Source organism: Taeniopygia guttata, chromosome 4 (assembly GCF_048771995.1).
Source record: "Taeniopygia guttata chromosome 4, bTaeGut7.mat, whole genome shotgun sequence".
In the NCBI taxonomy this organism is placed as follows: Eukaryota; Metazoa; Chordata; class Aves; order Passeriformes; family Estrildidae; genus Taeniopygia; species Taeniopygia guttata.
The window spans coordinates 51,105,052-51,133,013 of record NC_133028.1 but is presented as its reverse complement, the minus strand read 5'-3'; the positions used below and the strand labels follow the sequence as shown (position 1 = coordinate 51,133,013).

At 37.5% G+C, this 27,962-nt stretch overlaps 1 protein-coding gene across 9 annotated transcripts in view; it reads left to right on the top strand.

Annotated features, from left to right (window-relative positions):
- The window catches only part of BMPR1B (bone morphogenetic protein receptor type 1B), a 230,980-nt gene that overhangs the window by 35,121 nt on the left and 167,897 nt on the right, over positions 1 to 27,962 (top strand). For 3 of the 9 annotated variants that reach the window (XM_072928571.1, XM_072928566.1, XM_072928567.1), the window contains exons 2-3: positions 9,482 to 9,552; positions 13,098 to 13,187. The exons of 3 other annotated variants lie outside the window; for them this stretch is intronic. The gene's annotated coding sequence lies outside the window, so the exon portion shown is untranslated. The remainder of the gene's footprint in view (positions 1 to 9,481; positions 9,553 to 13,097; positions 13,188 to 27,962) is intronic. 3 more of the 9 variants (XM_072928569.1, XM_030271702.4, XM_072928565.1) reach the window with 1 other exon arrangement.

The window sequence follows — 27,962 nt, the reverse complement described above, 5'->3', positions numbered from 1 at the left end:
TGGTAATTCTTATATATTTTCAAATAAAACATTCAGTTAAAAGTGATCTGCCTTTTACAATTTGATCTGGTGTGTTTCTTTAAAAAGAGAGTGATGCATTGGCTTTGAGGCAACTTGAATTTCAGTCTTTGAGGAAATTGTTGAACAGTTACCATCTTAATTTTCAGCAGCTAAGTCTTTAACAGAAAACTTAAATTTAGAATTAGAGGAAAGCCTGAAGTTAGCTTATCTTATTAGCTAATACTGTGGGAGTTACCCGGCAGGTTTACACCAGCCTTCACTGGTGTGGAAGGACTTGTTTTTGGGCTACTTTCAGTTAATGCTTTGCAGCCGCCTCATCCTGTAGCCTCTACCAGTTAAAGCATTTGGGGTTTTCACCTGGATGAGGAGCAATTTGCAAAGGTTCTACCAAGGAGTAGGAGCTCACCATGGCTCATTTAAAAACCTCAACAGATGCCAGCTTAATATATTCATTATTGTTTTTTCAGTTGTTCAACAGTACCCTATTTTAAGGCAGATGATGATACCTTCTGTGAAGCTCCTGAGAAGGCTTAGGGGCAGTGACTTGAAACTTTTAAAAATCTAAGGCACAAGTGGAAGAAACCTTTTACGTGGAAATTTTTTAGTCGTCAACTTCATTTTGAATTAAAGAGCATTTGGATTAACCCATTTTGCCAGTCACCTAAAGTAGTTTTAGTGAGCTATTTCACTGCCTTTAAATCCTGTTTTGACTTGGTTTAGTTAATGTTTGTTGCAGTGGTTACAGCAAGCAGTGAAAATAAGCTTATTTTTTTTAAGGTCAGTGAAGTATAAATGCAAAGGAGATTAAAAATCAATTATTAAATCAAGATTTCCTTTAATTGCATCCTATGTATGCTTACCACTCTTTGATTACTTCCCTTTGTAGTTTTATACTAATGTAGGAAATCAAAGATTTTCCTTATATACATTTCTGTATTGTCTTGGGTTACAGGATTTCTCATCTCCTTCCTGAAAAACATACTCAGTAAGTCCACTTAGCATGTATGAAAGATGAGCATCTGCTCTTCATATAGACAAGTTATTTCTTTATAATAATGATTCTGTTATTAATTATACCAAATTTCTTTTAAGGAAGAAATCTGTATTTTGCTACTTGTGTAGAATGGATATATAATGCAGGAATTATAGTATTTCACCAGAGATGCAAGCAGAAATCCTGGAAAAGGGTTGCTAATCTGGGTGCAAATGTTCTATGATAAGTGTGGGTTATTTTGCTGAAGAGTGCATGTGCATGCATCGAGAAACACTGTGATGGCATGAATAGAGTTTATGGGCACAGCTGTGTGTGTTGAGGCGCGGCCCTTCAGCTGGAAAATTATGTACTAGGATATCTTCGCTTTTATCTTTGTGTCGTAATGTCTTTTGTTACTGAAGTAATCTTTAAGGAACTTTGAGAAACGCAGAGGCTGTGGTTGACGGGAAATCAACTTAGCAAATCATTAACTTCAACAAATGAAAAACTAAGAGAAGGGAGACAGTGGAGTATTGAACTATTGACTGTTCTGTGTGTTTAACAAAGGACATTAGAATACCACATTTAAAATAGTTGACTAAAACCTCAGAAGCATGACATTAGCGTAGGCTTTACTGCAAATACATGATTTGTATTGAAACTATGAGAAGGGACTCACAAATCCTTGAATGTACAGTTATTGAATGCTGGTCAAAGAGCTTCCAGCATTTATTGGAACATCAGCACCTTCTGAAAGGTTTTTATACTTCTACCATATTTTCTAAGATGATGGAATGACTAAATATTAGCCAGTTGTTGTGCTTTTGGGAATCATGAATTTCTGGAAAATATCCCTCTGCTGTCAAAGAAATGAAGTTCTGTTCTAGGGAATTCATCTGGAAAGAGCATTTCTTTGGGGGTGATGGGGACCATCTGTGGAATTCCAGCTACGTGAAAACCTGGAGCAGAGATAGGCAAAAGTACACCAGGATGCAGGCAGTTCTGAGGAGGTCACTGTGGTAACCTTGTCTAGAGGAAAGGTCTGCTTACGTGGGCTGACCTTCTGACCCTTTATAATTCAAGAGTAATGATATACATTCTTCATGCCTGTGCAACATTTCTGTGGCATAAGGCTTCTACTCATTCCCAATCTTGATATAATTTTCAAATACATCTTTACACATATGCAATATATGCACACAGAAACCTTGTGATTGTTATTTAGTATCCTGCCTATGTAGTTTAAAATCATTCAACTCCAAAGTAAACAAAACCAAAAGGAAACATGCTCCAAGGTTCAAATTGCTATTCTACTGCAGTGACTTAGTAACTTGCTTTGTGCTGTGGGGAGGTGCACTTTTTTTGTTTGAACCATTTGGTTCACAAATAACTTTGTACTCCAGCCTTTACTGCTGTTGTGAGATTTCATCAAGCAAGCAGTGTTTGTTCTCACGTGTGTGTTTGTTTGGTTTTGGCCACTTAGTTTGAAATTTCATTATATGACCAAGTTGCAATGGAAGGGCCATCCCCACCTTTTTTCTCTCCTTCCTTCAAGACAATGAATTTTGTTCATAAATGGAGAAGATCTGGCTGTCATTTCTAATGTAGCTTACCTAGCAATGTGGTTGTGCCCTTTCAGACACAACCTGTGTCTCTGTTGTGTCCCCCTCCCTCCACTCCCCCAATTCACTGTGTTTTATATACTGTATGTGACAGTCTTTTTAATAGAATATGCAGAGATTTGAATTAAGTCTAAAAATAAGAGAAAAAGGTTCATGTTCATTGTTTAAAAGTCATAGCACATCATGTTGTAAACAAGGATTTAGAATTTACTCGGATTTTTATGCTGATATTTTGGCTTTTTAGTTTTTCACTGCCTTAGCCTGTACTGGACTGTAATTCTCACTTCTCTGGATGTTTCTAACTTTCTGTTTACATTGTTAGCCTTGTTTAAAAAGGGAGAAGAAGCACTGAAGTTTTGTAACTCTTTTTGGTAGCCTTATCCCATTATAGTTATTTGTTTCATGATCACATGCATGGATAATTTTAACATATTTCACTAGTTTCATAATCCTATTGCTTCAATGGAAGGTTTCACATTTACAGAAAACACACCCAGAATGGAATGGCAAATTGGATAAATATTTTTCTGTTTTAATAGGCATTCCATGGTTGTGGCCTACTGTATCAACACTGATTTAGAGATTAATCTGAGATGTGTTGATTAGAGCACCATCTCTCTGTTTCTCTTGGATGACACATTGTGATGCAGTTCCTCTTTGGACCACCGTCATGGGGACCCTGCTTGCCCTGCTGTGGGAGGTGCAGAACATGTGGCCCTCGGTGTCTCTGGGAGACAACTGCAAGCTGCTTGCCCTTAGCCAGGTACTTGAATTAAGCAATCACTCTTGCATAAGCACTCACTGCAGAAGAGTGCAGCTGACTAATGGCCACCTGCTGTTCCTCGCTTGTCCTTCCTCAGACCTGATTTTATGTGCTTCAGCTTTGTTAGTCCCCTCTGGGGACATCATTGAGGTGATATCAAGTATCTCAAATGCCCTTCAAATATGCATATGTGCATTTGTCATCAGCATCCTATGGTTTTGTGCTCTGTCTTCTCCAGCATGCTTCAGGTAGGTATCAGTACAAATTTCAGGGAGTGCATCCCACTCTGTTTTACAGCCTGTATCCTAGGGCTCCCTTCATCTCTAATGATAGTCCCCATCAGCTGCATGTGGAAAATGTATCAACAATAGTGTCATCCAGTTTGTGTGTAGAGAGCAAAACTTTTCGACCCAGCCTAGGCCTGAGGCTGGAACTGAATTTTCAGTTGCTAAGTGTAGGTGGAAGCCACAGTTATATTCTTTATTTTAGTCCTTTGAAATGCATTTTCTGACTCTCCCTTTAACCTTATGTGCCTTAATAATACTGGTAGTTACTTTAAAGCACATACATAGATGACTCATAATGTCAACACACATGACTTCTGTAGTGCCTATTCTCCTCTACTTTGGAGTAAAAAACAGCAGTAGAATGTCTCAAGTATTACTTTCATGATTGGCTAGAATATAATATTCTAATATTGAAAAGTCCAACATGATAGAACCATGTAAACTTAAGGGATATTTATACTGTCACATTTTGTGTGTACTCAGACTCTGTTCAAAATCTTTAAATGTTGACTTTGATTTAAGCAAATACATATGTTTTATTGCTGGATTTCTTTTCCCTGGAGTAACTGGTAACAAGTACCATAACAGAAATGTTACTGCATTTCTGCTGATATGGAAGCACTAGGAGCCTCTGAAGTCAAGTGGGTTATTAATTATATATTGAAGCTGCTTCTCAGACTTTAAAATATCAAAGATTTTTGCATCTGAAAAACAAAGAAAGGCAAAAACCCTGAATGAACTAACAACTCTTGCCAGAACCTCAAAAACCCCAAACATGTACTCTGTTACAATATCAAGCAATGTTGGTCCTTGTCTTGGTTGTTTATGATTGGTCTGTAGCTTATTAATCCTGGAATAACTCTGAACTAGTTGCATGAATGATGAATTTAACTTTACTCCTTGAGCATCTGATTTGTGGTACTTATGTGCTATGGAAACGGTGACAGCAAATACGGAAGCCAAATTCCCCATGTCCCTTATCTTTGCAGGGACTTTTCCAACTGGAGGAGCAGAGCTTACTCCTTTTGTACTAAGAAAGTATTTGAACATGTTATTTCAAAGGTAGCCTGAAGTGTCATTTTTGTTGGATTTCAGTTGAAAACATGTGGATCGTGTTTCATGCTCTCTGTTTAGATAGGTGCTTGTCATTCTAACAATGGGCAAAGAAGGCTCAGTGTGTGAATGCCTGAATGGCACGGAGAGGATGTTATGGGGGAATGTGGGAAAGCATGAGCAAGACAAGTGCTTCATTGCACAGATCACCTGTGGTGTTTTTAGTGCCTACATCTTGGGTAATCTCTCAGATGGCACTAATTTGGGGCACATTAAGTACAGAAAATAGGAAGTAACAAGAAATGCATTGAAATTGGTAAGTATTCAGTGGATAGCAAAATTGTATTTTGTAACAAGGTTGTAAGAAAGGGCCTTGTGTTTTTCCTGACAACTTAAACACTGGCAGCCACAAGAAAGCTAGAAAATCCATGGAGAAGAGTTTATCCATATCTCTGCATTATGGTTAAGGCGGCAGATTTTATTGCTATGTGCTGCAGTTTCCTTTAGCGTTTGACTATATGGGGGGTGGAATTTAAGACTTTGCAATTGTCACTGATTATAGTGGTCACTGGTGACACCTTCCTGCTAGAATCTAGTCCTTCCAAGATTCAGTTCTTCACAGATAAAGCTTCATGTTAATTCAATATTTGCTGAATCTTCCATTTTTAAAAATTTTTTTCTTAATAATTTATAGCTTCTGCTTGTCTCACCAATATACCACTCAAAAACTGTAAACTTCAAATTGCTCTGGTCTTAGTGAAAGCAGTATCTTATGTGATCCTGTTATATGAAATCATGTAGTCTGTTAGGAGGGGAGGAATTGATTTATATTCAGATTAAATTTTCTTTGTCTACTTGTAATTAGATTGATATGCCTACTCATCATCTTGCCTGTACTGCAGTCCTAATTTTCCCTTATAAAACTGGTAGGTAGAGACAGCTGCAAAGCATTGAATTGATTTCTTACTATCAAAATGTTGTGTAATTTGAGAACTGAAGCCACTGTTGAAAACTGATGTCCAGAAGAATTATCTGGGTTTCTACAATCAAACCATATATTTCTGTATGTTATATTCACACATGGTACAAAAAGATACTCATGAAGTTTTCTGTGCATGGGGTTTTTATTGTCTGTTTTTTTTTTTTCCCTGCTGTTGTCTTGTAGAGACTGCTTCAAGTGAAATCATGTATTCCTCATGCTGTAACACTTTTCTGTAATTTATCTCCCTTAGAAACTTTCTAATGGCACCTATTAATTTTCTCCATAGATTTCAAATACTATTGAGGCTGAATAATGTATTTAATTAGCCTCAAACTTTCTGTGTAATCATTCCAATCTGTGCTTCTCTCTCAGCTTTTGCCTGTAAGGCTGACAAATGGCAGGAGGGGGAAAGGGCACTTTCCTGTCAGTGGCTGTGGAGCCTTTGGTCCTTGGATTGTCAGAGCTGTTGTTCCTTCTGAAAGAGCTGTGAAAGAACAATGAAAATACTACTTGGCTTCGTTTAAGAAGTCAAAACAAATATTAGTTGTAGCAAAAAGCTTCCTTATCTTATGAAACAGGACATTTTTATGGTTCCTGTAGTGTTTCCTATCTTTACATTGTAACAATATCAGCTTATTTGTGAAATCCTGGATTCTATCAGTCAGAACTAAGTTCACCTTTCTGTGTCTATTTTTGCAGGGTCAAGAGGAAAGATAAATTAGCTCAGAATTATACAAGTGTTTTTTGTACAGTGTACAGTAAATGCTAACTGAATCCTCTTCACATTTTTATGGGCATTGTATTGGTGATACACCAGTTCTGAGATCGGGCACATGGATGTCAAATTGCAGCTGTATTGGTATGATAAAGGACAGTGTAAACTGTACAGCTTAATTTTTTTTTTAACTCATTCTTGTTTTTTTTTCTTTCTGAGAATAAAATTAAGGAAGGTTGGTATATTTTTAACCCAGCCCATAGAGGTAATATATGGTCAAATGCCAGCTAAACCATTTGTTTGCTAGGCAGCTCCTCTAGATCACAGAAAAAAAATTATACCAGTTAAGCAGAAGACTGAGAAGCATTCTCAAATAGGACAACATGCTTCTCAAAACAGGACAAACAAGCTGGGAGCTTACACACAGCATTATGGATAAAGCAGGAAGAGAGACCAGTCTTGTCAGTCTGTAGTAAAATACATCACCATTTGTGTGTTTAGCATTAGCTTAGCATGGGAAAAATTTTCTTTTAAGGATTCCTTTAAAAATAAGACAGAATCATATACCTGAAGGCTATAAATGGAAATTGTTTCAAGCAGGAGAGGCTGTGCTGTGATTACTGGGGACATTCACCTGTGTAGTTTACCTGCTTGAAGCCAATCCCTCGTGTCTGCAATATGGAGTTGAGAAAAAGAGTAAAAAGGTCTAGGAAAATGGTTTCCAGAGATTTTAGAAATCAGGAAAGTTATGTGAAAATATCCCTATGACATTTTTGCCTGTTGCTGAGCATGGCATAATTGAGGAGGATATTATTGTCTCTTTGTGGGAGCTGAAGGGAAGAAGTTGTCATTCTTTACTGCCAACCACCCTGTTTAAACTCCTTCAGAAAAAGATTGTGGAAATGTAACTGCTTGCATAAATTGTCAGCTCCCAATAAGGTACTCACCCCTCTTTTAACCGTGTAGGAGGACACAGTCAAACAGATATGAATGAGTTCAGATTGGACATGGGGGAAAAGCTCTTCACTGTCAGGGTTGTCAGTCCCTGGCACAGGCTGGATGCAAGGAGAATGCTGGGGCAGCTCCAGAGCTGTGTGAATGCTCTGAAGAGATCAGGAGAATTTGCCCAGGGAGTTTACTAACTTGGCAAAGTTTTTGATGCTGCTGAAAGTTGATCTTGTTAAACGTGTGCTGTTAAAATAATTTGGTGATGAAATACTGATACACATTGAATTTAAAATAAATTGTTAAATCAAACCTTTTCTACCTGTAACTCTGTGTAAATGCCAGACAAATCTCTAGGAGGTGTAAATACAATTTAACAGAGTATTTTGGAACAGATATGACCTTATGTGCACAAATTATTGCAGGTGAAAAAGCAGAATCCCTAATATTTGTGCCCTTTTGGAAACACTCTGCAATGCAAAGGAAGCTTTCAAAATCTCTCCAGTGTATTTTATTGAGTGAAGTCAGTAATTTTTTTCTGAGTTTTAATACATGTTGCATATTAGAGATGCAAGTGAGTTTCCAAGATATCAAAGTTAGAGGTATTTTTTGGGTCACAGACTCACCATTAGCAGCTGGTCTCTGTTAATTGGAAGCAAAAACAAATGATCACAGCTACTTCAGTAGGATTTTTATACATGACTGTTTACAGAATAAAAACAAAGTTCATGGAGATTTTCTTTTATCCTGGTAAAAGGGAAATGGTAATGTATACTGTGAAATAATGATGTCATTATAAGCTAGTTGCATATTTAAAATATAACATCTGATTAGTGCCTCTTAATTACCTGGGGATTTTCTTTAATAACAAGCAACATTAATTTTTCCTTTCAAACATCAGGTTATTAAAACTCTAGAATGACCAACCTGCTGTAGGAACAAGGACAGCTACTTGAATTGTCCCACTATCAGCAAGTCAGTTCTATTTATGCCCTTGTTAAATTTCTTGGTGTTGCACTGTGAATGAAATAATAAGTATTTGACCACTGCTTGGGAGAGGAATTAGCTTGAATCATTATGTAATTCTTGAATTGGTGTTGATATATATAAAACTACTTCAGATAAGATAAGCAGTGACATTTATGGTTGGACTCAATGATCTTAAAGGTCTTTTACCAACCTAAGTGATTCTATGATTGTAAATTTTTTAGGAAGCTGTCTAAATGAATAATTTCTGCTCCACATTCTAGTGTAATAATTGAGTAGTTAATTAAAGAGAAAATACAATGAGGCTCTGGTCCTCCTTTTCTCCTTCCCTCTCTACTCTTGTGCCTTTTGTTCAACAAGTGAAATTTCTTTTCTTTGCAACATAAGCTTTAATATGCTTCTTCTCCAGCAGCCTTCATTGTTATCCTTCTGCAGCTGTTCTATCTTCTTTTTCTCTTTTGCTTCTAGCCTCTGTGATTAATTTTCCAGCCTTGTCTTCATCTTCTGCAGCTGACTGAAGGGCTTAAAGTGACACTTTTATGGTTATACTGCAGAATAAATGAATCTCAGTTTCTCTACTGCTTATGAACCTCTTGCTCTTATCTTAAGACTTCTAGCTTCTGTTGCCATAAAAATCCCATCCTACTTCCATGGAAGGGCTTGAGTTTGTGCATTTGTTTCAACAAAGAGGAGTGTTGATCCTTATTTTAGAAGATATGTAAATTATTAGGGGTTCCAGAATTATTTTTAGTCATGTGTATTGTAATATCATTATTCTGGGGCCTCTAAGATGAAAAGGAAAAAAATGTAGTTGAAGATTGTGTAGTGGGTTGAAGTATTGCCATTTTAGAAGTAGACCTAATATATAAAAGTGTAATTTTCCTTGTAAACTAGGTTTTTTTTAATATTTTGCCATTAGTGGGCTGCAGTTCATAAGATGCTTGCATGTTATTTCTTAAAATAAGGTAGTAAATACATAACTACTTATGTGCCATCAGTGGGTGTTTTTCAAGATAGCATCATATTTTTGCCTGAGTATCACCCAAGAAATGAAAGGTCTGTATTATTTTGTAATGATTTAAAACTTTTTTCAGAATATCACTAATCAGTAAAAAAATGTTCTTTGCCTGTAGGGTGGAGTTCATTTATTTTGTTCCTGAGAGCTGAATAGGAGAAAGGGACATTTCAGCTTTTCTTGATAAAGGTAAGAGAGCGTCTGTTGATAAGGATAAGACACTGTTCATTATTATGAGCTCATAGAAAGTTTGTCGATGGAGGGTTTGTTTATTTTGGGCTACTTTTCTCAACTTTTGTGCTTTGTAGTAAGTGCAATGTGTGATAATGTAACTTGTATTGGGAATGGAATGTGTAACTCTACCAAAGGTATCAGTAAAGGCTCTGAAGATAAACAGGTACCTGTAGATCAGCATGACAAAGTGGATAGCAATTTGTTCTACTGCTAGTACTTGTGATATTTTCCATGTGCCACTGAACTGCCCTGCCTAATTTCACTCCATCTTGCCTCCACAAACTCAGCAAGGGGTCTTAAAACCAGTAGACTTTTCTCTGTGCCACTTTTCAAAGGCAGCGTGTAGGCTTGCCTGCTACTTCACTGCTCTGTATTGTTGTGTGAGAGTGCCAAGGTTGATGTGAGAAGACAAGGACCTTGATCTATTTTGAGATAACACCTTCAAAATTAGGAAGCAAATAATTATTGTGCTTGTCAGAAGTATGAGACAGAAGGGGATAAAACTCTGGAAGTCTTCTTAGGGACATGCCTAAGGGACAAACGAATTGTTAGTGACTGTTTCTTCATTTTGTACTAAAAGGTCTGACCTTTTGTAGATTTGTGTGTTGAATTACAGCCTGCAAGAAACATTTAGAAGTAGAGCATGCAGCTTAGTGTTGAACTCTCTATTACAGTTTTTGATGTAGAAATCTACATAGGGCTGTCTTTCCTTATTTCCATTTGGCAAGTTTTGAGAAGTGGGGGTGAGTTTGATCTGACAACTGCTGGTTGTATGGTTGGTCTGGTTTAGCAGTGACCACACATGCAGCAGATAGACCATCCATGTGACCTTCAAGCAATGCAGGTAGAGAGCAGAAGTGTGGCTCAATTTCTGTTCAAAGGGGCTGGAATTCATACATGGACATTTCTAATTTGTCCTGTGACAGAGGCTGCAGTCTCATGGATGGTGATAATGTGCTTTAACCAAGCCAATCACTGCCTATTGAGTGACTGCATCTGTAGATCCACTTTTGACTTGCTCAGCAATGAATTTAACAGGATGGTAGAATGAAGGCTCCAGTTGTATGTTAATATTTAGGCTATCAGGAACAGCACAGCATGTCTGCTTCTTGAAAGTTGAATAGTTTGGAAAAAAGGAAAAGACAACTCATGTTCTGTGATTTTTCAATTTACTCAGCATGTATAATCTCAGGTTAAACTGTTGCTGGAAGAATTCTCAATCAATCATGGAGGGAGAAAAAAATTTTCTTCCTTCATGAGAAAAGGAAGTGATGTGATACATCTGAAGTGATGAAGTGATACATGTATTGAAGGACTTGTAGACACCTAGTGAAGCAAAGTGCTAAATTGCTAAAGATGCAGGGAGAAGAATTGCTATGCTAACATACATGAAAATGTATTAATAATAATTTACTGGTGAATTAATATGGCCTGAGTTTAATCTCATTCTGGGAAAACCCATGTTCAAGGAAATGAGAACTTACTGTGTTAGAATCTAATTGAGTATGATTTCTTTTTTCCTTTCTTTTTTTCCCCTTCTTTCCTACACTGGGGAATTCATGTAAAGTAATAAATAAATGTTAAATAGTTAATTAATATTTAAAATGTAACAACATCTTAATATTTAATTAATATTTAAAACTTAAATATTTAATAGTACATAAGTACATACAGTGTTAACTTGCTGGTTACAGTCAAATACTTTTCTTCCCATCCTAGTGAGAATCAGTTGCCTGGATAAAGCATAGTTCTCTGGTAAAACTCTGTACTCTTGTATTTTCTGAGCCTTGAGCAGAAATTATTGCTTCTCAGAGGCTGCTCCGTGCTTATTGTACATCCATTAAGCCTTGCTCAGATATACAGATATGTATGTGTGCATATATATATATATATATATATATATATATATAGGTTGTATGTATGTTGCTGCTTTTCTTTCTCTAGAAAAAAATGTCAAAACATCTGGAGTCTCTGTGGTGTGTTCTTCTCATAGCTGCACAAAGCAGCAGCACTTTACTTGCTTTTTGTTACTTTGTGGGAGTGGAAGAGCTTGGAGTTCACACTTAAATTTACCAGTATCCAGCAGGATTTAAGGATTGCATTTAATGACAGAAATTCCCAAACATAATCAGTGACAGATTCAGTTTCTGGCTGTGTGAACTGGTGATCATGTGTAGCTATGGGAGGAATTTGAGCTATACAGGCAGGATTAGCTAACAGTGCCATGGAAAGTTAGTTGTAGTTGTTAAGTTGTGATGCTTCCCTGTATCATAATTACTACTTCAGCTTAAATACTTCTGCAGTGGCTGCAGGCATCATGAACAAAAATAATGTTAACTGTTCCCTTCTCCTACCTACAGTCTACTCCAAAAGCAATGCCCTTGAGTATTAATTTAGCTTTATTTTCAACGTGATACACTTCTGTGTTATACAGATAGTTCATGTCTGTAAATAGGGTGTGAGAGTAGGATGAATGCTTTAAAAGCCTGCTTAAAAACATGCCAGCAGGTTTCCAGCTCAGGCTGGGAAAATTCAGCTCCTTGGGAGTGGAAGGCCAGAAACTGCACTTCAACTTTTCCTATATCATCTCTCCCTACATCAGTTATGATGAGCAGTGTAATTTTTTTCACCAGAACATAGTTCAAGTTCAAGCCAACAATCCTCCCCATTTCTTCCTAATTCTTTATGCCCTGACCCTTAAATCAAGAACCCCTTCGGTGAGCAGCACTCTTCATACTTCTCTGGTTTATGATCAGACACATGCATGTTCTGATCAGTCTTCTCCCTGAAGAGAGAACTGTGTCAGAAAGCAAATGCTGTCCTCAGAAATAATATTTGCCTCAAAGGAGCTTGACCTTCTTGGTGGTGTTTTTGGAAACAAAGTGCAGGAATAAGTGTTATATTGTAAATGAAGCGAGGAAAATAGTGTTGCTGTTTTCCTAAAATAAGAGCAGAGCTTTAATAGTGCTGAAATGTTTGGTTTGCTGGCAGACCTTAACTTTCCAGGAACTTGGATGTTGTCTTGACTTGTTTATTTTGGATATTTCCACTAATTGATTGTAATCTAATTATCCACATACAAAGCCAGGCCTCTGAAACAGCCAGTAACTACAACTGGAAAGATTTATTGTTTTTCTCCATTTAAGGAGGAGAATTGATTGATATTTTTGTTTTCAGTGGTGTATAAAGCTGCAAGTGGAGTCACAGAGGTGGTGAAGTGATATTTTGTGTCTGGGAACTATCTTTCAGTTACTGTTCTCATGATTCTGTTTATAGGTGCATGTTATAATTTTGAACAATATCAATAGGGCAAGGCTGATTTGTGTAGAAAATTATACAAGGGAACATTTTGTTACCTTTCCTGTTTCATATACTAACAAAATTGTTTGTTCCAGACTACCAGTAAGCCATTTTCAGCTTGAGAAGGTGACTAAAAACTTAATGCTGGGGAATGCACCTCTTTCCCATATAAGTGGCTCATTTTCTTTTGTTTCTAAAAGGTGATCAGTCCAAAGGAGGGAGGCTGGGGGAGGAGTGGATGTTGCTGAATGGATTGGAACGAGTTACTCATTCTTCAAAATAGCCAGAAGGTAAACTCAAGTGCACTTGAAAACCACGCTGGTAAAATACCCCATGTGTAGTTCAGGCTGTTAAATACAATGTTTACTATTGACTTTTTTATTGGATTAGAGAAAGAATCAACCCCTGAGAACGCACTGGGAAAAATGTGCCGTGGAGGATGTTAAAAACCAGCAGTGTAGAGTGTAGTGCTTTGCATCCTGCCACAGCCACCTAAATGTGTGCAACAATATACACATACATTGATTGTTCCATAGACACATATACATATATGAATATTCTGCAAATAAATATACATGTATTCATATATAGGCATATATGTATATGAAGAAGTGTGTTAATATGTGTGTGTAATAAGGGCAAGTACAGGTATTCTCAAACTGGGGATGCAGCAAGTGTTGTGGAAGGCAAGAAGATGTGCAGGAAGCTTTTTTTTTTAGTTGTGGAGGAAAAGGGAATGAAGGGGTTGATGGTATGATTTACTACTATACCTGTCTGGGCTGAAGTTTGGGTCAGACTGGGAGTAAGATTCTGTTGAGATATATTTATAGTGCAGAGGGAGAAGAGGTAGAAAAAAATTAATCAAAAGTGTCTAATATAGAGGAAGGAGAATTTTCAGTGCTCGAGAAATGTGGAACACGTCTGACACCACAGACTCTTCATGGAAAACCTGCTGGTTAAAGTATTAGTTATGATATGATTGAAAAAGTCTTATTCAGAGATTTATGAAAAGATGGAAATAAGGTTAAACAGTGGTGTCAAGGCCAGGGTAATGTAACCTTTGCAGCCTTGAGGGATAAAAAGCAGGATGTAAACACAGAAACTAAACCCACCTTATCTTGGTACAGAAAGTACAATTTGCGTCTCCCCTGGCTTTGGATAAAAAGGCAAACTGTGGGATGCCAAATGCAAGTTCTACCCACTGATAGCAAAAACAAACCTATGGCATTAAATGAAATGAATACTTTTCATCACAAATGTACATCTTGTGGATTCATGAAGCTGTAAATCCAACGTTGAAAAGGTGTTGTGTGGCAAGTCCAGAGTAAAAGGAGGAAGCTTAATAAAATTTTAATTTTCCAGAGTTGCCAGTTGCTTACTGAGACTATTTTAACTGAATCCTGGCATGTTAGCATGAAAATACTGACTGCATCAACCAGTGTTGTCTAGTATAATAGCAGAAAACTTTGGAAATAGGTTGGTCATTGCAGCTCCCTGGAAGTTATTATCTGCTGCTGTGACTACCTAATGCACAAAAGTGTAACGTGTTGTGCCAGGATAGTACAATAGAAGTATTGTGATAATTTCTCTTCCTGGAAAAACATAATTTAGATCACTGAAATCAGTGGACTGAGGGACTCAGGTAAAATATATTACAAGTTGCTCCCCTGAATAGTATTAATTGGACCTCAAATACATTCCTAGGTAATGTGGTCGGGCTGTAGCACATCTGTCCATTATGTTTGGGACACTGAGATATTCAGAAACCAAAGTTCTTCTATGTGTCATGGATGAACAGCATATTGCAAACTACTGAAACCACACGTGGAGATAGTACATTTTGAAAATCACAGCTCTGTGCCTGGAGTTGAATTACTTGTGTTATGTATTGCACAACCTGTTGGCATGCTGAATTAGTGTCTCTGGAGATCTACAAAAGGAATACTTATTTGGAGAATTAGAAGTCAAAACTAAGAGACTAAGCCTGCTGTAGAGATCAGACTGCTCCACTGAGAAAATCAAAGTCTAAGTGTGTGATTTAAACCATGTTTGACATGCCAGGCTTTGGTTTCACCAGGAGACTCACTATGCTATTTGGCTATGTTTTTAAAACCCGCAAGTGTAAATTAGAACAAGCTAATTTTATAATTATTCCCAACAGACACACAAGTAATTTAGTCTCAAACATGTTTATTTTATAAAGACACAATCATTCGAAAAAGAAGTGCTGAGAAACCACAAGTGGTTTGAGCAATAGAGGCTTAGAGCTTTGGCAAACATGCACATGTTTAAAATGTGGTAGCGTTTGTTTAAAAGCCATTGAGTGCTCTGTCTCTTTCGTTGCAGCTTTATGACTGTCCTTAAAGAGTAGTACCAAAGAGCTGGGGGGTAGAAGAGTTGTTTTGTTTATGGTGGCATTAGTCATTAATTTAATTTAAATTTCAGGAAAAACCTCAGTTGTTCAGCCTTGAGAAATGAAGACAAAAATCATGCTTGTTTCATATGCTGCTAGAGGAAGGAGTGATCTTGGCACTGAATTGAGAAGGGAATTAAAAAAAAAAATAATCCTAAAACTCGATGAATTGTTCATTCTGAAGAAACAGGGATACCCCTTCAGGAGCTTGAAGAAGTGACTGCTCAGGGGGTATAAATATGCCATGCGGAAGTGGCACCCTATACAAATATGTTAAAATTCAGATTGTAACATTAGCTTGTATAAAAGTCCTTAAAAAGGTGGTTAGAAATGGTGAAGCTCTCAGCAGTTAATGAGCAAATTCACATATGTCATGATCTCACCGGTTCTCTGACTTTATTTTTTTTTTTGGTGCAACCTAGGAGATAAAAAATACTTGACAATGAGAGAAGTGCCTCGTAGTCTTTGGGCCTTACACAATGCATGATAAAATGTTATAATTTTTTAAAAATACTGGTAATAATAACAATACAATTTATAGGTGGAAAACTGCTCTCAGAAACCCTGGACTTCCTGAGAGCAGAAAGCTTTACTGCACTAAGTTCACAAAGACTAGTTAGTCTTTTTGCTTCTTTGATTAGAGAGATTAAACAAACACCTTTAGAATGGCTGTAATGTGTTATCAAAGGTGAGTTGTAGCCTGCTTTCTTCTTTAAGGTGTTGTTTAAATAAATCTGTATTTGCCTCTTTCTAAGCAGTACTTTGTGTTCTGTTTTTGACACAAGTATCAACTTGTGGGAAGGGGAGACATTTATTTTATATAGAGCAGATTTAAAGCTTTTTCTAAACTTTTTGTAAGATTTTTATATACAGCAAGGTAGCAACAAGACTTCTTACATTTCCCATCCTAAATTGTTAGGATCACAAAACTAATCCTTCATCAGGCAATGTATCATGTTTTAGCTTCAGGTTGTCTTGCTTCTGCAAGAAGTTTTTTAACTGCATCTGAAGCATAATGCTGCTGGAGTTAATACATAAGTCTCTATTTCTGGATTTTCAAAAAATCTTCAAAATTCAAGCACCAATTTTTCAATAAAGGTAGTAGGACTTAGGACTATAACTTCCTCTAAGCTTTTAAAATTTCAAGCCCTGTGCAAAGTAGGATGGTGTCATTAGAAAGTCAAAGTTATATGAATTACAAAAAAATGTAGTAAGTATATGTGAGTATTTTGTTATGGAATAAGTAGCTAGAATATTTATTTTTGTCCTTCAGTCTAGAGAAGTCACCGAGATGTAAGGAGCTTTTAGGCTTTATAAAATATCTTAAAATACAGTTAGAACTTTACATAGAATTCTAGGTAACTTTTTAACATCATGTGATTATTGATTTTCTTAAATATACCAGACTCAAAGCTTCAGTGGAAAATCAGATCTTTAACTTAAGTGAAGAAATATTGCCCTGATGTTAGTGGCTTGAAGAAAGGAATTGTTATGAGTAGTTTTGTCAGATTTCTGCATGAACTCACTTTGTGCATGTCTTCTGCAGTGTTTTAATACTGGTCATCAAGTTTCCATCGCAGTCTAAAACTATAATTCCAAGTCTTTCTCTGTGGTCATTGTACAAGGCATTGCTCCCACTGCTTTCTGCTCCAATAACTATGCCTTCATATTTACATTTCCTAGCAGAAAATGTGTTTTTTCAATTGTTGAGTGCAGGTTTCAATATTTGCCTATGAAGCTGGAAAACTGTGCAGCAGGGGGTTACATGTGGTATGTCCCCATTTATCTCCAGCCAAGGCCAGCAGAAAAGGCACCTACTGATGGCAGTGGGTTCTTGAGCACCACTGGTTGCATCCTCCCCCAATATGTTACTGTATGGTTTTTCTTTCAGTTTGCATAGTTGTATGCTAGGAATGTGTTTTTATAGTTTTAGTAATTAAAAAGTGCTGCCTTTCAGTTTTTACAGCCATACATAAGACATAGTGCTGTTCTGAGAACCTTTTAATGTGGATGAACTGTTTTGACACTTCCATCTGACAAAGATATTTTTTGATACTTAGACATGAGAATCATTGAATGGCTTCATCTTCAAATTGGTATTTGATTTCAAGTAGTTACTGAAGTTGGATAAATATGTTTGCTTCTTGTAATTTTTAATGCTCTAATATTTACATATTTAATTTTCTGTACATTATTTGCAGTGGTTGTTTTCCTATTTAATTTTGATTTCCTTTTTTTATGCCTCTAAGACATGTTGCACATTTTGAGGTTGGGTGTTGGGCTTTTCTTTTGGGGATATTGGTTAGAGAAATGGGAATGAATGTTCAATATGGTCTTTGTATCCCTTTGTTATGAAAAGCAGATGGAATGGGCGATTCCTACTTTTTTTTTACTTTAATGGCTTTCAGCTGCATTGAGCTAGTTGTGTTTGTTATAAATATCATTCACCAGAAGAAAAAAGCTAAGAAATTAATATTGCAAAGCTGCAACAACAGAAAGTGTCACTTTGAGAAAATAAGTTGAAAGAAACCGATTTCAGTCTCAGGGTTTCCCCTGAAATGTTATTTTTGATTTTAAAGTATACATATCTAAAACACCAACAAACACATTAAACCTTTGAATGCTGTTATTCCACATGCATCTCTGGCATTTATACACATGTGAAGAACTGCACTGAACTCTAGTGCTACAAAGGAAAAGAAAGGACCTTAGCAAATGTGGTACTGTGTGGAAAGAGCCTCAGGGCAGCAAGTAGACATTCCTTTTTTTTGTTTCATATAGATGTGAATTGTGGGACTTCCACTTTCCTTCTTTGCATGCCTTTTTTGCATCCTTCTGTGCTTTTAAAACATTTTTACAGATGTAAATATTGTCGGCAAGGTTTTGCATATAAACACCACCCAGAAAACTCTTTTTATGATGGTCATAGTATTGACTTGAAAAAGAGATTTTTTGATGCCGGAAAGCAAAATAAGTAAATAAAAGCACCAGGTAGACTCTTAGACCCTTGACATTTTCCATTTTCTAGCTCTGGCCATAAATATATATATATATATATATGTATATGTATATACACACACAGAGTGGGAATTTTTGAAAGAATTCCAAAAAAGCTAAACAAAAAGCAGTGGCAGATATGGAGACTTAGGAAATATTTTGCATAACTCCATGAATTATGAAATTACATTTTGGTTTTAAATGCTAATATTCTGTAAATAAAGTTCAAAAAAATCCTCTGACATCCAGAAAGTTTAATTTAGAGGCACTTTTTTTTCCCTAGTTGCATTTAAATATATTTTTAGGTATCAGAGCAATATGAAGTTCAGTGGTGCAAACCAAATTCACAGTAAAGGCCCTCCATATGAATGTACACTCTAAGAACTTTATACCCAGTTTTCCTCCATTAGTGTACGTGTAGCTAAAAGCTACAATTAAAATGTCATCTGAGATAGGTGAGCAATGAATTTGTTTGAGACTGATCTGAGTCCAAAAGATAAAAAAAAAAAAAAAAGGATCCTTCAGTACTTCAAACATGATGCCTACTTCTCTTTGACTGCCAAAATTACCCTTGAAGACCTCATTTAAAATTAAAGAGATTTACAGCACTTATGTGCATAGTCAACTAAGGGAAATGAAAATGTAATTGCAAGCAGTCATCACAAGCTCAGTCTTTCAGTTAGGTCCATTTAAAAAAAAAAACAACCCAGTTTATTATGAAGTGACATGGTAAAGTTGGCAGGATTTTGTCAGTCTAAGCTAGAGCTGAATCAGTTGCAGGTAGAAGATAAAAGGCCCAATCCATACCCCAGTGAAGTGCATTGAAGGCTTCCCAACAGATCTAAGACTTTAAAATTTGCCAAAAGATTTTGATTGTGTGGTAAGATTTCTTTCTTCAGTAATTATTAGAAACATTGTTCATTTACATACATTTAAATAAGAAAATATGTTGAGGAGTGTGTTGATCCTAGGTATTGGTGCCTGAGCCCTGGGTGTTGTGGAGGGTCCAGAAGTGCCTGTTACCTTGTGAGGCCGTGCTCATCAATACTTGTCACTGCATCTGTGCCCTGCAGCCCAGCCAAGCCCCGTGGATTTGAACCAGGTCAGATGTGAGAACTTGCACATGTATTTGTCAGCCTGGCAGAGCACAAAATGATGTATTTGTAGCTGCCTTGTACCAGCTGCAGGAAGAAAGATAGAAGGATGATACCTGATCTGGCATAAAATCTACCAAGATAAAATTACTAAAAAAAAATTAAAATTTATTTATGTCAGCAGAATGGTTTGGTACCTGTTGATGGTTTGCCTTTTTAATTTTTTTTTGTCATGCAGCTTTCACTGCTTTCTTACGTGCTGAGCATCCAGAAGGCGCAGTTGCCATCTCATTGAACCACATACTACAATTATTAATACTGCATATTAATAAATAATTTATATTAAATATTTGAATGTTACTGAAGTAAATTAGGCTATTTTCTGGAAGCTAGTATTTACCGGGGGATAATTTGTGATTTTTTTTCCCCTTTTACTGGGAGAATTTTCCATGAGAGGATGTTTTCTCCTCTCCCTTCCCCCAGTCTGCCCTCCCACACAGAACTTGTGGTTTCCCTTACCGTGACGTAAACATTTTTTATAAACAGGATTCACACTATTAAGACAGAATTATGTAAGAGGAATTTATTCACGCATGATGCTTCTCCTCTTCATCAGCACAACTGGTGCCATGGTCAACCTGACTCAGGAATATGAGCAAGGGAAATGACAGAAATGCCATAAAATTTCGTGTTAGACGGAGTCATGGCCTTATTGGAGTGCATGCTTGTGGAGCTGCACCATCAGAGCAGATGACAGTGCGTTAGTATTTCACATGGGAAAGTCTTATCAACAGAGGGGGAAGACTTGTGTCCTTTTAAGTATTTGTTAATGTTTCTGAAGTTTGGTCAACATGTGGGCTTTTGGTAGACACAAAACCGTTAAAAGCTTTTAAAAGCTTGTTAAAGAGGAATGCAGGGTAATAAAAATGCACAGTTCGGGTCTAAGAAATAGGATGATCACCTGGGAAATGTGTTGGAAAAGGTAATTTAGGGGAGGAAAAAAGAAAACTGTGAGAGGAGGTTGTTTCAATCACAAGTGCATGTGCATACATGCTGCTCTTCCATGTATAATCACATTATAGTCCAGGATAAAGGAAATAGAAAAGCCTATGCAGATTTCTGTAAGTATCCCCTGCAACATGAGAAGTAAAGAGCTCTAAGGAATGTCAGTTGGGTTTTTCTAGGTTAAAGAAGAAATTACATTTTCACTTCTCAATTTTATAGCACGGTATCTATACTGTTTATGTCAAAAAATATCCTGAAAATAGTCTGTCAGGAGCTGACATTTGCATGCAGCTGCAGAAGTATCAGGAATTTCAGACCTCCATCTTTTTTGCCTCTCAACTTGCAGCTCTGACTCGGGTAACGCATTGCTAATACGTAACTATGCGGCAGCACCCAACAGCCAGTGGTGACAATTTTCATCAAAGAAATGCAGGGCAAGTTTGCAGATTTAAAAGGATTTCTAGAGCATATTTGTGTTGGTAGGACCATTTCAATCGCATTGTAATTGCCCAAGAATGATTTTGCACAACTGCTTCCTTACAGTTTTACTGACTGCTGTCCATGGGCAGGAGTCGGATTACTGGAGAGGTTCTCGCAGGATCTGTTGACAGTGCAGCCACAAGTAGGCAATATCAGTGCTCAGGCAGCAGAATCTGATGAATAAGATAAACCCCATATAAACTAACAAGCATATCCCTTGGCTGTATGAAAGAAGATGGCCGTGTTAAGGTCACGTTAAAGCCCCGAATTGTTTAGGAAAGCTTATGTCTCCCAGCTGGGAAACATCACTCAGACAGTTCAGAATACACCAAAGTTTTGGCTTAACAGAAACACAGAAAGTCGACTTAGGTAGTTTTATCTGCTGTGTTCCCTTGGGCCAGGGCTTTAAAAAGGAGAGTAAGATCTGTCATTAGTCATCGTTGCCTCTTTTGAGCTATTAATTTATTATGCTCTTTTATGTCTGCATGCATTTTTGTAAATAGTGCTTAGACTAAAGTTAAGTGTATGTATTTGTAAAAACAGATGGATTGGACTTTCTTTTGTCTCTGAGTAGGGCTGGTACCATTTGTACTCACGTTAAACATCTACACTTCTCTGCTGTCTGTGAAAGGTTTGGTAAACTTAGAAGCAAGACTAATGGTGAGAAGAGTACTTTGCAGAAACTCTGATTCCAGTTTTTCTCACTTTTATTAACAAAGGAACAGCCCATGTGTGCTGGATAACTTTAGTGACTTGGTAGAAATTAATATACACACCTCTGTACTTGCAAAGGGCTTTTGGGGATGCTTAAGTGCTCCTGCATCCCAGGGCTCTGTGTACACAGTCATGAAATGGTCGTGAGAGAGCTTTGTAAGAACTCCTGAAGGATCTTTCAAGGTAAAGTGTAAATTTAGCATTGTTGTTTAATTAAATAATATTTCAGCTATTCCAGCTTTTGATCCTGTTACAGCAGTGCTATGTGTTGAGGTAAATAGGAACCTTGGAAACACGGTGTGACGCTGCATGATCAGCTTCTCCAAAACCCTGAATGAAACTGTGCCCTCACTGAAGGGAGTGGGGCTGGGATGCACAAACAGGCACTGCTCGAGCAGAAGGTGGGCTCAGCTCTTACAAATTAAGCACAAGCTACTTAACTGTAAACATCTCAGGGAAGTTTGACTTGTCTTTAGATGAGTCAAATACATTCTGAGTTTGATGATGAGTATTTTCTGACTTCATTATGCCATAGGCAATTACTGTACTGTTTTTAGAGTATTGGATTCAGTAAAAGATGAATTAAGAAGAAAAAGAATTGTGAGGATATCTCACTGTGAATTCTGGTATTCAGCAGCTCCAGGCAAGCAAGGGAAATGACATAAAATTAGGATGCATGTTTAGTTTCGTGTTTTGGCAAGGTAAAGAGTAGGTTAACGAGGAAAAGATAGGATTAGATAAACTCCTGGTATAATTTCTCTTTTAGTTTCTCATTAGCTTTTGCCATTGGGTATAGTTAGCTGTGGCATGCCTTTGTGCTTTGTGTTAAAAGGGGGTGTTGTAATTTGTATTCAGGCTTTGGAGTGAACAGACTCCTGGCAGAGGGAGTTCTCTGGAGAGGATGGATCCTGAAAGGCCGGACCTCAGGAGAAATCAGACCTGCAGAAAAAAAGTTACTACAACATGACCTTTTCTGTGCTGTGTCTTGGCTCCTGACTGTAACCCTTGAGATGCAGCTTTTTTTGGAGCTTATTTTGTGCCCTTTAAATGTCATTTTGTCCATCTTTTGCCTGTCAGAAGTGTACAATGGAGGTTTTGCAGCTTAGCTGTGTCTCATTATTCCTGTGGCAGTTCCTTAAGAAAGGACAAGAGCTGCTGAGAAAGAAATGAAGCTTTGAGAATGTGTCCCTGGAGACAAAAGGAGGCTGGAAACACAGGTAGGGGTGCTTTGGCACTGCTGGAAGTTGTTGTATGGGTTACCCAAGTCAGACTATGTACTGGTGTAACAGTTTGGCCCTTCTATGACAGATGAGATAATTCTGAGTTAACAGAAGTTTTCCCACCCTTTCTTAGATAAAAGAAAAGCTTATTTCAGGTCTAGTTATAACATTGCTACAAAGAATGATGGAGCTCCTTTATCCAGGGCTCTTCTTTCTTCTGAGTGGGTTTTTGGGGAACTGGGTTATCACAGTGCTGCCAGCAAGGTTGTTCCGCAGCTCAGTGAAGAGAGGAATCCGTCTGTGCATGATGGAGATAACAATTTCCCCACTCATACTCCTGTGGCATCCATGCTTCCACAGTGTCTTTCCCAGCTCCCTCTTCATCATTGTAGCTGGCTGAATGTTGGAAAAGTGAAGGTTTTTCCTTTGCATTGTTCATGAACAGATGGCCCAATTGCCAGTGGTTGCTCTTGCTGCTGTTCTGTTCTTCTCAGGTGCCTCTCGGAGAGTGTTCCCAGCTGAGAGCCAGCCTCATGTGCTGCTGTGAGGGTAATGCTCTGAAGCTGGAGAAACCTGAGAAGGAGACACAGCCTTCCTGCAAGTAATAGATGGTTACTGTTTCAAATACAGGCAATGGGGAAAAAAAAAAATAAAATTCCTATCTACCATGCAGTCTGGAGTGGGAAGGCTGGGTTTTCCTAAGGGGGGAAAGATGTGTGTCTGTGTTGTCTGAAGGGAAAAGAGGTGAAAAGAGAGATGAAAAAGAGAAAAATGGATTGGAGCTTTTTCATATCCTACTTAATCACAGTCATATGTCAGGCTGTTTGAGAGCAGGAGGGAGGGGATGGCTTGTTGAAAAGTGTAGCGTGCTGGAATTCTGCGAGTGAGCTGTGTGGTGAGTCCTGTGGCTTACTGCTGCCCTGATGAATAGAGCCTTTCCAGAGCTGCCAAGCCCGAAGCAAATGTGGTCAGGGATTTATTATGAAATGTACCAAACCTTGGCATGGGGCTAATTGCATATAACAAGAAGCGTGCTGGAAACTCAGACCTGAAAGGTGACAAATGCAGAAAGTATTCTATATCTGATGTTGCTGAAAGAGGTTTTGTGCAGGGGAATGTCTGTATGTCTGTGCTTTTTGCTAATGAGCTCCCAAACATAGCTGCATGTTTTCATGTTATTGGTTTGGTTAACATAGATGTAGCTTTGTTGTTTCGGTTATTTCTTTCACAGCCAACAAATAAGGAATAATTGCTATATGGCTGTAATAGCTGGAGTTCTCAAAGGAATTGCCTGGGTGCTGTCTACAAATTATCATTTGAGAGAATAGAGTGGAAAGGTATGAGATTGGGTACTAACAAAATACTGGAGCTGAGCGTTTGAAACTTGCATATCAAAGTTACAATAGACAGCAAAAACTAAAATATAGGCCCTGTGGGCCTTTAAGAGACTGCTCTGTTCAGTATTCTCAGTGGTCGAGTAGCAAATTTGTACAGCAAAACTGGAGCTTCTTTAAATCTGAAAGTTTCTTAGAGCTGCTAAATCTGTGTCTTTGTATGTGTAATGTTCATTATCATATTATACAGCATAGAACTGCACCACAGTGACATTTAATCCAGTGAAAAGCTTCTTGCTTCCTTTCATTGCTCTGTCCTGCTCTTCACATATATCCATAGCTGCATTTTGAAATCTTGTGTTGGTCTTTAATGTCACACGTAGTTAATCTTTTTCTATCCCATGCTGAGACAGAGACTACTGCTTCTGTCTTTGAAAGCCATCAAACTGTCCAAATGAATGCAATTAAAAATCAGAGGTCCTTCAAGGAAGGGCAGGAAAAGAAAAACTTGGGGAAAAACCCACAAGCAGTCAAGAAAACCACAAACAAAACCCCCTGTGGGATGGATTCAGAACTTGATTGACTTGATCATAAGTGATATAGAAGTTAATCAGTACTGAAACGTGCAAGAAATAGAAACAAATGCTATAAGATTTTATGCTAGTATTGTCTTTAGTGAAATTCTAAAATTTGTTGACAATTTTTTTTCTAAGGAGAACAGCTTTTGGGTTGATGTTTCAGCCAAAAAACAAATATAAATCCATTCTGTTGCTTTTCTTCATAGGACATCTGCTTCTCAACATTTTTAAGGCTTCCTCATCTATAGAGTCTGAAAAAAAGGTACTAGCTCACTTAATTTTCTCCCTGGTGGTGCCAGATTTGCTGTACAGTGAGGTATTAGTCAGAGAGAGACATGGAAAGAACAAGATCCCTGGGATAGCTTCTTGAAGGATTGTACAGCCTTAATCTCACTTTCCTGTTATGTTGATGGTCAGGAAAGGAGGGATTTACAAATGAAGCAAAAGAAATCTCAAGCAAACAGAAAGTAAGCACTCTGCACACATTTGCTCTTGTTCCAACCAAAGCTTTTATATGGAGTGGGCAGTCTAAGGCACTTGGTTCAGTGATTGTGCTAGCCCATAGTAACTTACTGTGCAAATACTAATACAGGCCAAATAGGGTGTGCAGAATTAAATGTTATAAAACTGTCCCAGTGTAGAGTCTTTTTTTAGTATGGGAGTGTTATAAGACCTACCAAAGTTTTTAGTATTTAAAACATGCAGTAGGTATCCTGTAACTTTGTTAGATTTATTCCTTTCAAGAACTTTTCTTGCTGGCTTTAGAAGCATCACAGAAATACCATTTTCACTCAGATCTTCTTGAAACATTTCCTAAATCTATGAAGCCCAAATACGACTTGATCTCTTTGGCATAGAATATATGCATACTATATTTTACCTTCATTTTCCACAATAAATATTCAAGATTTTTATAGAAAGCTAGAAAAAGTTTTGATATCAAAATGTTGGTGTAAGTTTGTGAAGATGTTGCCAGTTAGATTTGAACATATAAAAAAGTTGTATTTGAAAGATATTGAGTAAAACAAAAAGAACGAAAAGGACCACAAAGTCAGAGAATCTCTATATATTTCTAGAGGGCTTCATCATCCAGAGTAGAAGTTGTTGATGGCTACTATCATACTTCCTCTGTGCAAGTCACAGTAGCTTTTGTACCCATTGCACCTTCTGTCCATTAATAGCCTCATCATCCTCCTGCTGAAGCTTAGCAAGAAATTGTGCTGAACTCCAGCAGAGCTGAAGTAAGTAAGGGATGGTAATGAAGAAAGAAAAACAAATGTAATGATAAATCATCTTCATTTGCACAGGCATAAGGGTTGCACATCAGACTGTAAGTTCTGACCTCTAAAGTGTTCCTTCTTGCTGCCTTTCTAGCAGTTGCTCAGAACAGACATGAGGGGATGCTAAGTCATTCAGTCCCTCACCTGCTTTCCCTAGAAGAACAGTGGAAATGAGATATCCAGTGGGATGTTAACTGATTTTTGGAATCAACTTTTTAACTAAGTGGTAGCCAAGTTCACCCCTCTCTATCCCTTGCCTTAACACAACCTATACTTTAGAAGGCCTCATAAAAGCTGAGGCTTTTACTCTGAGGCCATTCTCCAGTTCTGGAGGCTTCTCCTGGGGAAATTATTTTCCTCCTCAGTTCTTGATCCTAACAAGCACTAAAAAAAGAAGCAGATACAAGTAATGCTGTGATCCAAGCCAAAAATAATAGAGAGCAAGTGTGTTGTCATAGACTAACTATATCAGAAGAGTAGTTAATAAGTTTATAACTTACAGGCAGCATAAAATGTGAGAGATAGTTTTTACATTTCATCCTAAAACCTTCCAACAGTGTCATGTGACAAATTGCTGCCTATCAGGAAAGGTGAACAGAAAGACTCAGTAAAGCTAAAATAGATGTATGGAGTATGGCTCTTGTGTTTGTGCACAAGGCAAAATTAGGGGATGTTTTATGTACCAGCATGAGTTCTAGCCCCTCAATAAGGCTGGAATATTTACAGCTCATTCTGGGATGATACTGTTGCTGCAAGTTCATAGACAATACCAAATATGTAATGGACAATATCAAATGTATGTGACAATTTGCACCAAAACCAGATAAACTGCCTGTGGCCCAAAATTTTTACCAAGGACAAGTTAGAAGGAAAGTACAGGTGACTTAGCAGGCAGTTTCCTATGCAAGAATTCTGGAATATTGCAAATATAGCTATTATTTCTTCATAGCTTAATAATCTTAAACATTAATTTCAGATGAAACGTTTATAGCTTTTAAATTACGCAATACAAGATTGCTTCTTGGCACTGTGTTAATGGACTAGAAGCATAAAAATAAACTTACTGTGAAGTTGAAAGCCCTGGAAAGGTGTTTTCTGTTACAAATACCTCCTGAAGCCGTGTTTTAATCTAAAAGCAAATTGCCAATATCTTCTGTGTGAATATTTAATATATTAAGTAATAGACTTACACATGGGGCCACGGTTAGAGTAGGCCCATAGGCTGGGCTTGGATGGTTGTCATGAATTGCTTATGTCTGTAGCATCTACCTGAAAAATGTGATGCTCATGTGAAATGTTCTGCCTGTCCAGCTGGATCCCAGGCTTCCAGTGAGTTTGACATGAGCTGCTCAGGGACAAGAGGCAGCCAGCTTTCTAAGTGCTGCTGGAGTAAGTTTAATAAAAATAGCCTTGTGGATTTCATCTAATTCAAATGTGTGGATGAGGGAAAAAAGTTTTAAAAAATAAGTGAACAAACAAAAAATCACAATGCCAAACCCCATATCATTGCTATTCTATAACATGACAGAAGTGCATTTGTTTTCTGACGTCTGGGTTAGAAAATAAGGTGTTTATTTTCATGAGTTTAAATTTCCTTCAAGTGCATTATCCTAATGATAATAATTAATAATTATCATTAATAATGCATAAAATACACAAAACCAAGCTACAAAAGGCACATGGAACATGAAGTTTTCCTTTGTTTCTCCCAGACGAGGAGGTGCTGTGCAGTTGTCACCTGAGGGATCAAGGGTTACATGCAGTGGCCTTAAGACACAAGGTGAAATTCCCTTGGGCTTTAGTGCGGCACACTAAACAGTGCTTAAAACATCTGAATGATGTGGCTTATTATTTAGCATGTTGTCATGTGTACTTAGAAGTTTAAAGCACATTGTTTTAAGTGGAATCTGAAACAGATTCCTCGCTCTGTGTGGCACATGCTGTACGATG